Raw genomic sequence first — 12477 nt, 5'->3', positions numbered from 1 at the left:
CTTTGAAAAATACAGGGGATAGGGAACAGCGAGTAGAAGAACTATGGGATAAAGAACCAGGGGAGGGGAGGGGGATCAACAAGAGAAACTAATAGATGTTATCGTATCATATTGTCCTCAAGATCAGCTTTATAACATTTAATAAATCATAACGGACTCCTTAATTTTACTAAGGGACCAATAACTTTAAATGTAAATATAGATGCTAATACATGTTTTGAACATTTCAAACATATTACTGAAGGGAACTAGTCACACAGAGCAGGGGGAGAGGAAACTGCAAACCCTCTGAAAGGGTAGTTAGCTGTCCTACTGGTCCGCGTGAGAGACCAAATCTGTCGGAAATTTGTAGTAATGGTGATTAGAAAGAATAGCAGTGGAAGTGGTAAGGGAGGACATATAGATGGCTGCATAGTGGTGAACCCCAACTTATACACTTCCACTTATACAGATTCTTTTGAATCTGTCGCCACCTCTTTTAGTCGTTGGCATATGTTAAATTCCTGAACATATGATATCTTTGGGGTTTCCTTCATGGACTTCAGAGAAGTGACGGGATACACTGTGAAAAGGGAATTTTTTCAGTATATTGTTCCAGTGTTCTCTGAAGCGGCTTTTGAGACTCCGTGTGGTTCGACCGATATACTCTCTGGCAGAGTAGGTTGTAAAAAAGGGTTAGATGAATTTCTATCAGAAAAATGTATACAGGGTTATAAGTACATGAATACGGTATATATAGTGTACATATGCGAATCTAGAATTATGGTAATGGGTGGTCCCAGATCCAGATATAATAGCAGGGGGACCTTTGCGTGGCGTAGCCGCGCATCAAAAAGGGGGCATGGCCTCATGGGAAGGAGGCGTGGTATCACAAAAAGGGGTGTGGTATTACACTTTAGACCATACACAGTAATGCGATTACACATTTTAGCAAACTCTGTAATACCCATTACACATAAAGCCACACGCAGTAATGCCAATTACACATAAGGCCACACACCATAATGCCCATTACACATTGTGCCACACATCATGATGCCCATTACATACTATATAACAAACCGTAATGCCCATTACATATTTGCCACATAAGTGCTGCTTACCTACGTGCTCATTTCTAGGGGGTTCTTGCTTGATATCACACCATAGTACCCATTACACAGGATGCTGCACACCATAATACCCATTACACATGATGTCGCACACCATAGTACCCATTACACATGATGACGCACACCATAGTACCCATTACACATGATGCCGTGCACCATAGTACCCATTATACATGATGCCGCACTCCATAGTACCCATTACACATGATGCCGCACACCATAGTACCCATTACACATGATGCCGCACACCATAGTACTCATTACACATGATGCCGCACACCATAGTACCCATTACACATGATGCCGCACACCATAGTACCCATTACACATGATGCCGCACACCATAGTACCCATTACACATGATGCCGTGCACCATAGTACCCATTATACATGATGCCGCACACCATAGTACCCATTACACAGGATGCTGCACACCATAATACCCATTACACATGATGTCGCACACCATAGTACCCATTACACATGATGCCGCACACCATAGTACCCATTACACATGATGCTGCACACATAATGTCCCTTACACATGATGCTGCACACATAATGCCGCTTACACATGATGCTGCACACCTTAATGCCCCTTACACATTAAGCCACACATTATGTGTAATGCCCCCACATACCGCCACTTGTAGCGTCCCTTAAGCAATGCACGCAAAAGTGCCACTTACTGTAAATTTTTATATATTAGCCTTTGCTGCTGCTGCAGGGAGAGATGGAGAGCGGTGCAGCTGCTTCTATGGGGAGTGGAGCAGAGTACAGCGCAGAGCACGCTCCCACTCCCCTCCTGGTGTCCCCTCTAGCCGAGTGGACATGTGAAATATCGTGCGCGCTGTTGTTGTGCGTGACGTCGGGAGAGCACGCCGGGCGCCAGCATCACATGATTAAAGGGGAGTCGGGCTGAGGTGAAAGCGGGGAGAAGAATTGGAGCTGAAGCTGCAGGGGTGACAGTCATTGACAGCTGGGCAGAGAGCAGGGGGCTGCCCGGCTGTATTCAGAGCACTGCAGGTCACGGCTGTTTGAAAGAATACCCCTTTCACAACAGAAAATGCAGGGATTTACCCGGGAATATGGTCCCAGGATCATGCAGGGACATTCCCAGGCTGACCCCTTATACACCAGCCTAGTCCCTGCTTTTTCTGGTGTGAGGGGGAGAGACAACCACTCCCCTCTCATTACCCCCCTTTAACCAACCAGCTATATCATCGGAACCAACTGACCCATTTACATGAGACCAGTATCATATTGAAGAACTTTTGAGTTGGTTTCGAATGATTTTGGTCCCGTGAAACTGGGCTGTTTGGTTCCAGAGAAATCTGCCCTCAAAGAACATAAACAGTCATGAAATTACATTTAAGAAATGAAAAAAAATGTTTTAACTTCAAAATCCCTGGAACCAATTAACCCATATGGATCCAGCCTGGTATCAGATTGAAGGCCCAGCGATTTGGGTTCGACTGAGATCAACCTCGAGCTTCAGTGATGCCGAAGGGGGAACTGGCAGCTGTTGAACTGGGTGGGGGTCGGAATTAGCCTGTCCCATGTTATCCTATAGGGAAAACGTTCCAGCTTTGCCTGGCAGTATCTCCGGTTCCCAGGGGGCTAGAGACACGGGGCTGGGTTCATTGGAAAGCCCCATCCCTCAGCTACAATGGGCTAATGGGTGGTCCTGTGCACCCCCGGACCACCCCCTAGATTTGCCTATGATAGTCTACTCAGCAGTAAATAGGATAACCATTTGGGTAGTCGGGGATCCCAGTTTATGATAGATAGGCAGTAACTTTATCCAATCATTTGCACCGAAGGAGATCTTTCTAAGTTGAACTTGATGGACTTTTGCATTTTTTCAATCTCAACAAATACAGTATGTTACTACCAGTGGCGTAACTATAGCGCCACAGCCCCGGCAACGGCGGGGAGGCGCTGACTAAGTGTGGGCGCCTGGGGGGACTGCGGGCGCTATTGTTATGCCCACAGCTCCCCCTCCTTGTGGGTGCAGCGGGGTGCGGGCAGGGGGGTCCGTGAGGTGCGGGTGTACCTGTGGCGCTGTCTAGAAGCCACGTGAGATGATTCCCTGCGGTGCTGTGTAGTGAGTTTGTGCCAGGTCCCTGCAGTGCCTTGGAAATAACTGGGCGGCGGCGCGGAAAGCGCTTCTGATTTTGAAAACACTGGCCGCACGCTGATTGGCTGAGATTTAGCTAAGGACCTGTGAAATGTATAAACATACTGTAATTCTTGAAAGGGCATACATACTTAAAGCATTAAGACAACTGTAAATAAGAATAAGAAGAATTTGCACAGAAAAATCATAAATTTCCAAAAAATACAAGGTTCTTATACTCATAATACTGAACAGATAAGAAGACTTAACACGTATAATACTGATACAAACAAAAAAGCCTTCTATGTGCAAGGTCTAAACATACAGTAGCTCCTCTAATCTGCCAATCAAATCTAGAGGTCAGGTTAATATATTTGTACAGTAAAACCCTTAATTTGGTGCTGAAAGATAAGACTGGGGTACAGGGGCGGGTTGGGAACTAATAGTGGCCCTGGTACAATATCTATTAGTGTCCGTTTCTGTAGAAAAACGTGCGTATTCTCTGATCCACGTCTTTTCCGACTTTCAAAAACATTCAGAAGAAAGAAGAACATTGAATAAATCTAATGAGAATTCGATCTCTTATACGCGAAAAGGGGGGATTGAATACCCTCAATTCTCTATGTGGGATATTCTGTGCTGGAATGTATCTATTAACCTGCTGCTGTGTGTTATTTTCTATACTGTAACTTTTTTTGTTAGTATTTAACATCAGTTCATGTGTAACGAGCTAATTCAATTACCTCTTCTTCATTAGATTAATTTTTAAATGACCTGTGACAAAGGATAGCAGAGCATCTCAATCTTCAAAATACTGATCTTGGCATAAGGCAACCTAAGGGAAATATTATGCTTTAAGAACACTTCTAATTTCATGTTGATTATAAATATAGAGTGCTATTAATTGCAAATCCAAGTAAAAATTAGCTATAAATGACTTGCACCTGGAATAGATTATCTTATTTGCATAACTAACTTCCTTGTGGTCTCTCTGATTTTCATGCATACTATACTGTGCAATTATAGCATACAAGCACCAATTCAGGCTAAAAACTTTAAAGTATAAACGAACAATAAATAATTGTAAAAATGGGGTAATTCAGACCTGATCGAACAACCAACGATTATTGATAGACTGCGCATGCGTACGGCCCGTAGTATGCATGCGTGGGGCCAATCTGCAATGAAAGCATGCTACTTTGTTTCATTGCTGGCCGTCGGAGGTACAGTAGGTGTCTGGGCGTGGTAACTGGCAGTTTCAAGGTAATGCCAAGAAAAATGCTAGGGGTGCCATTAAAAAGGCTGGTAGTAACAGGGAAAGCGCAGGTGTGCCCAGGGCCCGACTGGCCATCTGGCTCTTCTGGCAGAAGGGCCGATGGACATGTGGGCCGATTTTGTGGGCTGTGCGGACTTCGGGAGTGGTATTGTGGCTAAAAAATATTGTGCCAGCCGGTACCCGGGCCGTGCAACCATAACAAATGACCTCCAAAGCCACCAAGGGCACTCATTGCGCATGCACGCATACAGAATTGGTGGGGGCGTGGCCTGCAGGGAAGTCCTTACAGCCGGCCACCACAGGTTTGTGGGTAGCGGTGGCTGAGCTGCCCTTCCTGCTGCTGTCACATCACAGAGCAGCAAGCAGTCTGTGAAGCTGGCCCCACCCACCACATGGACACTGACACAGCCGGGCTCCATTCATGCAGAATCTGCTCCTTCGTCCTGCTCCTTCAACTCCGGCTCTGTCCGCGGTGAGCAGCACTGCCTCCATCCTCCTCCCCACCACATTGGCGGGAGAGTGCTCTGCGAGAGTGGGGGGCCATATTTACTACTGAATTACCCCTTATGTGGAAACCTGTCTGTTGTAAAATTGGTTCATTTTGTAGAACCTTATGCAACATTACATTAGACACATATGGTACTGGGCACAGTAACTGGCACTGGTCTCAATCAGTTTATAACAATTATTTTCCAATGATAGAACAAATACTGAGCAGTGAAGAGCAATAAGGCAGTCCAATAATTTATTATGCAAAAGACTGTTTCCGCCAGTGGCGTAACCAGGGCTATTTTTGTGCAGGCTGGACGCACTGATATGCTGCTGCCTGCCACTGCCCACTGGCTGAGCACCGGAGGCGAGTCAGCCACAGCGTGGTTGCAGCCATGGTAGAGACGACAAATTCCCCCCATTGATTCAATTGACTGTACACAGAGCCGGCTATTCCCTTCGGAGCCAAGGGAATCAGCAGTGTCTATTGGTTTCTATTCCTCTATCCTGCTTCAGCTTCTCTGTTATGCGTGTGACTCCATCACGTCACAAGCTGGAGACTCCGGGAGGGGGGGGGGGGGCACCACAAACTTTTTGGCAGGGGGGAGCAAAATTTATAGTTACGCCCAGGGCTATTTTTGTGCAGGCTCCAGCAGGAACTGTGGTCCTTATTCTAGTTCACTCTTTCTGACAAAATATTTCTTAGATGGACAAAACCATGTGCACTGCAGGTGTGGCAGGTGTAAAACCCCACCCAAATTATCTCTGCACAAGTAACACCTGCCTCACCTGCAGTGCACATGGTTTTGTCCATCTGAGGAATATTTTGTCAGAAAAAGTGAACTAGAATAAGGGCCACAGTTCCTGCTGGAGCCTGCACAAAAATAGCCCTGGGCGTAACTATAAATTTTGCTCCCCCCTGCCAAAAAGTTTGTGGTGCCCCCCCCCCCCCCCCTCCCGGAGTCTCCAGCTTGTGACGTGATGGAGTCACACGCATAACAGAGAAGCTGAAGCAGGATAGAGGAATAGAAACCAATAGACACTGCTGATTCCCTTGGCTCCGAAGGGAATAGCCGGCTCTGTGTACAGTCAATTGAATCAATGGGGGGGATTTGTCGTCTCTACCATGGCTGCAACCACGCTGTGGCTGACTCGCCTCCGGTGCTCAGCCAGTGGGCAGTGGCAGGCAGCAGCATATCAGTGCGTCCAGCGGGTGCTGGCGCCCACATAGACCCCACTGTGGCTTGCTCCCCCAAGCGGCAGCTGGGGCTGCCTTACAGTAGTTATGCCACTGGTTTCCGCAAAAGAATGACAAAAATGATATCGTTGTTAACCCAATAAGAAAAATTACAAAAAAGGTGAATGAGAAAATGCCGGTGGGAGAGCACTCAGGGACGGAAATTTACTAAACAGAAATGGCAACGAATACACCTATTCGTAGCCATTTGTGGATGAATACGGCTGTGAATTCATAGTTTTCAAATTTACTATGACCGATATACAGCCTTTCATATTGGTATTCGTATTTTTAAAGTATGAATTCATACGCCATCAAGGGTAATGCCACAGACAGGGGAAACTATTTATATTAGTTCCCCCGGCCAAAGCCTTATACCCCCCGACTGTTCAGCCCAGGCAGGGATCATGGTGGAGTGGGGTCCCTCCTTCAGAATTAACCCTGTGTGGGCTGAAGCCCAGGGTTGTCACCGATGCCCCAGGGCGGTGGGCACCGGGCTAATGCTTTAAGTGTAGAATGAAACTATTGTGCTCTGTTGTGGTACTACAAGTCCCAGCAAACCTGCATCACATGCAGAGACTTGGTGAACCAAAAGTCCCAGCATGCGGGGCATGAAAGGGTCCAATAGATCTTGTAGTTCTACAACATTGCAAATAGTTAAATAAAACACAGACACACCAGTACGGTAAAACTTTAATTCACACTACAAACATTCACTCTATACTCACCTATAGGGTCCACCACAGGTCTGTCCCCTTCTCCAGTAGAATTTAAATGTACTTACCGACTCCTCTGGCGAAGATCAGTCCGTGTCAGGTAAAATTAAAAAAATACATTATGTGTACTATTCCGGGGTGGGAGTAGCAGGGATGTTTACATTCTGCGCTCCCCCCCCACGAAGTGCCCGATTGGCCACTCATCAGCCAATCAGGAGCCGAGTTTAGGAAAATATTGTTGAAAAGTAGTTTAAAAAATGTGTTAAATATGAATAAAACATCTCTTGTTGTAGTCCAATTTTGCCGGATCTTGGGTGTGTTATTCAGCGATGATTCCTGAAACTCTTTAAAACACTTCTGAAGCAATTATCCAAACAGCCCGGACTACCATGAGTAATTTACATTCTGAACAGATATTTAGCTGTGAGGATGAGATGTAATACAACAAAAATATGTTCCCTAGAGCGACCATTTAGGACAATGATCAACAGAAACCAGGGGCGAAATGTAATAGGGTGTGATTTTTTAGACATGTGCGATTTTTGGTCAAAAACGGCCGAAATCGCACATTTTCCGAAAATCGCACATTTAATAGGTTGAAAATCGCGGTAAAAAATCGCACTTTTTACCGCGAAATCGCACTTTTAGAAGTGCGATTTTTAGTCACATTTCAATTCGCATCCAGATGTTTTCCCATTATAAAGTATACAACTCGCAAATGTAATAGGGTGCGATTTTTGGTCAATGTTACCAAAAATCGCAAAAAAAATAGACCAGGTTCTGACAGGCGAATTTGACAGAACCATGCACAGATCATTGAGATCTGTGCATGGTTCTGTTAATAAAAATGTGTAAAAGTGTTTTTATAAAAAAAAAAACGGCGTGGGGTCCCCCCTCCTAAGCATAACCAGCCCCGGGCTCATTGAGCCGGACCTGGTTCCAAAAATACGGGGGGACAAAAAGCATAGGGGTCCCCCGTATTTCTGAAACCAGCCCCGGACTCTTGGACCGGTCCTGGTTCCAAAAATACGGGGGACAAAAAATCTGGGGGTCCCCCGTATTTTGAAACCAGCACCGGGCTCCAACAGCCCGCGGTGTCATGCCACAGCCGGGGGACACTTTTTATACAAGGTCCCCCGGCCAAAACATGAGCACCGTGGCTGGTCAGCCTTGGACGTGGTACCTGGAGGAGTGGGGACCCCCCCAATAAAGGGGTCCCCCCCCCCCAGGCTTCACCCGTCCAGGGCTGAAGCCCGGGGCTGTCACCGGCGTCCGTGGCCAGTGGACGCCGGCCTGATAGGGTTAAATCCATCATACATATCATTACATTGCTTTTTACCGGCGAACTACAAGTGCCAGCAGACCTCCCCCGCATGCTGGGACTTGGAGAACCACAAGTCCCAGCATGCAGGGCATTAATGGGCCCGCTGGGACTTGTAGTCCACCTGTAAAAAGAATGTTTATAAAAAACACACACACACAGAAGTACAAGTTTATTACACACACACACCTCAATTTTACACCAGCATACTTACCATTCCTGGATCCAGCGCTGGTCTGGCTGCTTCACAGCCGGCTCCCCCCGCACTGACAGGCAGCGGGGAGAACCGGCTTTCTCCGTTGCCTGTCACCGGCTTTCTCCGTAGCTTCTGTAGCTCTGTCCGAGTGCTACAGAGGCTGAGAGCGTGATTGTCTGGATATAATTCACACAGATGTATGTGGACCAATGAAAAATATGACCCCAGGACAGAAAAGATATTTTCTTACATTCATTGATGATTACTCCAAATTCACAACTCTTTACCTGCTGCAAAGTAAGGATGAAGTCTCAGAAAAACTTGAAGAATATCTTGCCCAAGTAAACAACAAGTTCGGAAGATTTCCAAAAATAATGCGTGCAGATAATGGCACAGAATACAAGAGTGGCAAAACACAAACCATTCTGAAAAGACATGGAGTTACATTCCAGACTACGGTACCATATAATCCAGAGCAAAATGGTGTCGCTGAAAGAATGAATCGGACACTATGTGAAAGTGGGCGGAGCATGCTCTTTGATGCAGATTTGCCAGCAACTTACTGGGGAGAAGCAATCATGACAGCCTGTTATCTCCAAAATCGTTTATTAGGTAAAACAACTGAAAAGACTCCATATGAACTATGGAATGGAAAGAAGCCTGACCTGCATCATATTAAAATATTTGGAAGTAAAGCATTTGTACATGTTCCAAAGGAAAAGCGCTCAAAATGGGATGCTCGAGCAAAGGAAGGAGTGCTCGTAGGTTACAGTGAGTCTCAAAAGGGATACAGAATTCTACATAAAGAAACCAACCAGGTGACAATAAGTAGAAGCGTTATAATTGATGAAAACTCAGTGTATCTTACATTTGAAGAAATGACACAGGCAGTGCAGCTTGAAGAACAGTAGAAGAAAACGATATTGAAGTTGCTATAAGTGATCCTGTTACTGCTGAAGAGGAAAGATTACCTCTACCTCCAGTCAGGAGTTCTACAAGGTGTAATAAGAATATTCCACCAAAGCGACTATCTTATCTTGCATGAACAGCACCAGAACCTGAACCAGAATCCTGGAAAGACATGCAAAAACTGCCCACTAATAAAAAGGAAAAATGGATTAAAGCAGCTGATGAAGAAATGGAATCTCTTAAACAGCTCCAGACATGGGAACTTACAGAGTTACCTGTGGGAAAACATGCAGTTGGATGTAAATGGGTTTTTAAAACCAAATATGACTCTGAAGGTAAAGTCCACAGATTTAAAGCAAGATTAGTAGCAAAGGGCTATACTCAAAAATATGGTGAAGATTATGATGCAACTTTTGCACCAGTTGCGAAACAGAGTACTTTCAGAACCTTGATGGCCATAGCTGCTTTAAGAAATATGGAAGTAAGGCATTTTGACATTAAAACTGCTTTTCTCAATGGTGATATTGAAGAAGAATTGTACATGGCTCAGCCTGAAGGTTATATAGTAGAGGGTAAAGAGCATCTTGTCTGCAAATTACAAAAATCTCTCTATGGTCTCAAACAATCAGCAAGAGCATGGAACAGTAAAATAAATGAAGTTTTACTAAACGAAATGTTCACAAGAAGTAAGGCAGACTCATGCCTATACTCCAAGTTTGAAGATGGGAAGTGGATGTATCTACTCTTGTATGTGGATGATTTGATTATTGCCCATGAAGAAAATGAAGAAATCAAAAAGTTAAGTGAAGTTCTGAATTCACACTTTGAAACTAAAGATCTGGGAGAGGTGACATACTATCTAGGAATCCAGATACAGTGGAAAGAAGATGGAAGTTTTCTGCTCAATCAATCTGCTAAAATTACTAAAATTCTCAATCAGTTTAAAATGTCAGAGGCTAAAGGTGTGACTACGCCAATGGACGCAGCTTATCTCAAACTGGAAGGAGAAGATGATCTCTTGCCCAATAATGAACAATACAGACAAGCAGTGGGGGCACTTATATATGTGGCAACCACTACAAGGCCAGATATTTCAGTTGCCATGTCTCATCTTTGTAGGCGTGTGAGTAAACCTCGTCAAAGAGATTGGAATGCAATCAAGAGAGTCATGCAGTACCTTAAACACACACAGGACTTGAACCTGACATTGTCAGAAAAAGGAAATCTTGAATTGACAGGATATGTGGATTCAGATTGGGCAGGTGATTACAAGGATCGTAAGTCAACAAGTGGCTACCTATTCAAGGTTGGAGACAGCCTAATATCATGGTCCACCAAAAAGCAAATGTCAGTTGCCTTATCATCAACAGAAGCGGAATACATCTCAGCAGCTTATGCCAGTCAAGAAGTTGTTTGGTTACGTCAGTTACTACAGGATTTTGGAGAGTCAGTAGCAAAACCAACGGTATTGTTTGAGGACAATCAGGGATGTATAAAACTTGCAAACAGTGAAAAGATAAATGCTAGAACCAAACATGTTGATGTGAAGCATCATTTTCTACGTGATCTAGTGGAGCAAAATGTAATTCTTCTTGAATATTGTGAGACTGACAATATGTTAGCTGATATTATGACAAAGCCAGTACCAAGGCCAAAGTTTGAGGATATCAGATCTAGAATGGGACTTGTTTCAGAAGCAGTAGTTGAGTGGGGGTGTTAGACTTCTGTATGTTTATTATAGCAACCACTGTTCTCAACTGTGCTTATAGATAGATATTGTCAGTGTATGTCTGATAGTTGTTGATAAAGTTTTTCAGGTACTTCCTGTTTCTCACTCACTGATCTTTATGCAGTAGCTGGTGATGCAGCAAGTTCAGAGTGCAGCATGTCATCCAAGTTATATGTTCATCATTAAACGTTCTTCTTGCAAATCTTACAGCATCTACTTGTTCTAAATGCGTTCCTGCTAACAACAGTGTTCTATCCAGCGGCAGCAGCAATTAAACATTGCTTATAATGTGTACTGGGGGGCAGGGCCGGTGCTAGGGTGTCCGGCGCCCTCCTGCAAACCATACATTTTGTGCCCTTTCACATTGCCATTGCAACAAGCTGCAGCCTGATTGTGGGAGCTTATGCAACACGCGATCCTATGGAGGATCTCGGGTGCATGTACATGTATGCATACACCATCTCAGTGCTGTGTCCGCAAAATGTTGCAGGCACTAAAGGTGCCCATACACTCTGCAAGAATCGCATACGTTATGTGCTAGATCGCATCGCACGGCATGCAATGTGCGAACCGAAAGCAGTACAAAAAGTATGTGCAGCACATACGTTTTGGACTGTGCGATGCGATGCCCGTGGGAGTGCACATTGCATCGCACGCTGCTATTGCAGTGTGTATGGCCAACTTTAGGCACATAACCCAGCCCATTATTTAAAAAGTGTCTAAATTAATATAAAAAAATCTACAATTATTAAAAAAATAGTTGTAAACATGTATAATAAAAGACTCACTGTTCTTTTGCTGTTTAACTCTTGTGCAGTCCCTCCTCTTCTATCTGTGTAGACAGGACGCTGAGGACGCCATTACACCCCTCTCGTGACTGAGGGGGGAAGGAGGTGAGAGATGGAAGAAGAGGGGAGGAGATAGAGGGGGTGGAGTGTTGAGGACTGGCAGCGGCACTGGCACAGCACACTGAGAAGAGGGAAGGAAGGGGAGGCGGCGTTGCTGCCTGTTCGTCATTTGATTGACAGCTGACAGGCGCAGGGAGCAATGCAACGGCGTAACTATAGCACTGCAGCCCCCTCCACCGCGGGGGGGGAGCGCTGTGCATGTGGGGGCGCCGGGGGCTGCGGTGCTATAGTTAACCCCCCCCAATCCCCCGCAGACTTACCTATCGCGCTGGTCCCGGCGGCTTTGTTCTTCTGCTGAGGACCACCACAAAATGGCCGCCCCGATATAGCACACAGTTCTCTGAAACTGTCTGCTGTATGGGGGCGGCCATTTTGTGGTGGTCCTCAGCAGAAGAACGGAGCTGCCGGGACCAGCGCGATAGGTAAGGCTGTGGGGGATTGGGGGGGGGGGGTTTGCATAGGCGG

The sequence above is a fragment of the Crinia signifera genome, chromosome 3 (assembly GCF_055691185.1).
Source record: "Crinia signifera chromosome 3, ASM5569118v1, whole genome shotgun sequence".
In the NCBI taxonomy this organism is placed as follows: Eukaryota; Metazoa; Chordata; class Amphibia; order Anura; family Myobatrachidae; genus Crinia; species Crinia signifera.
This window is presented reverse-complemented; position numbering follows the sequence as displayed.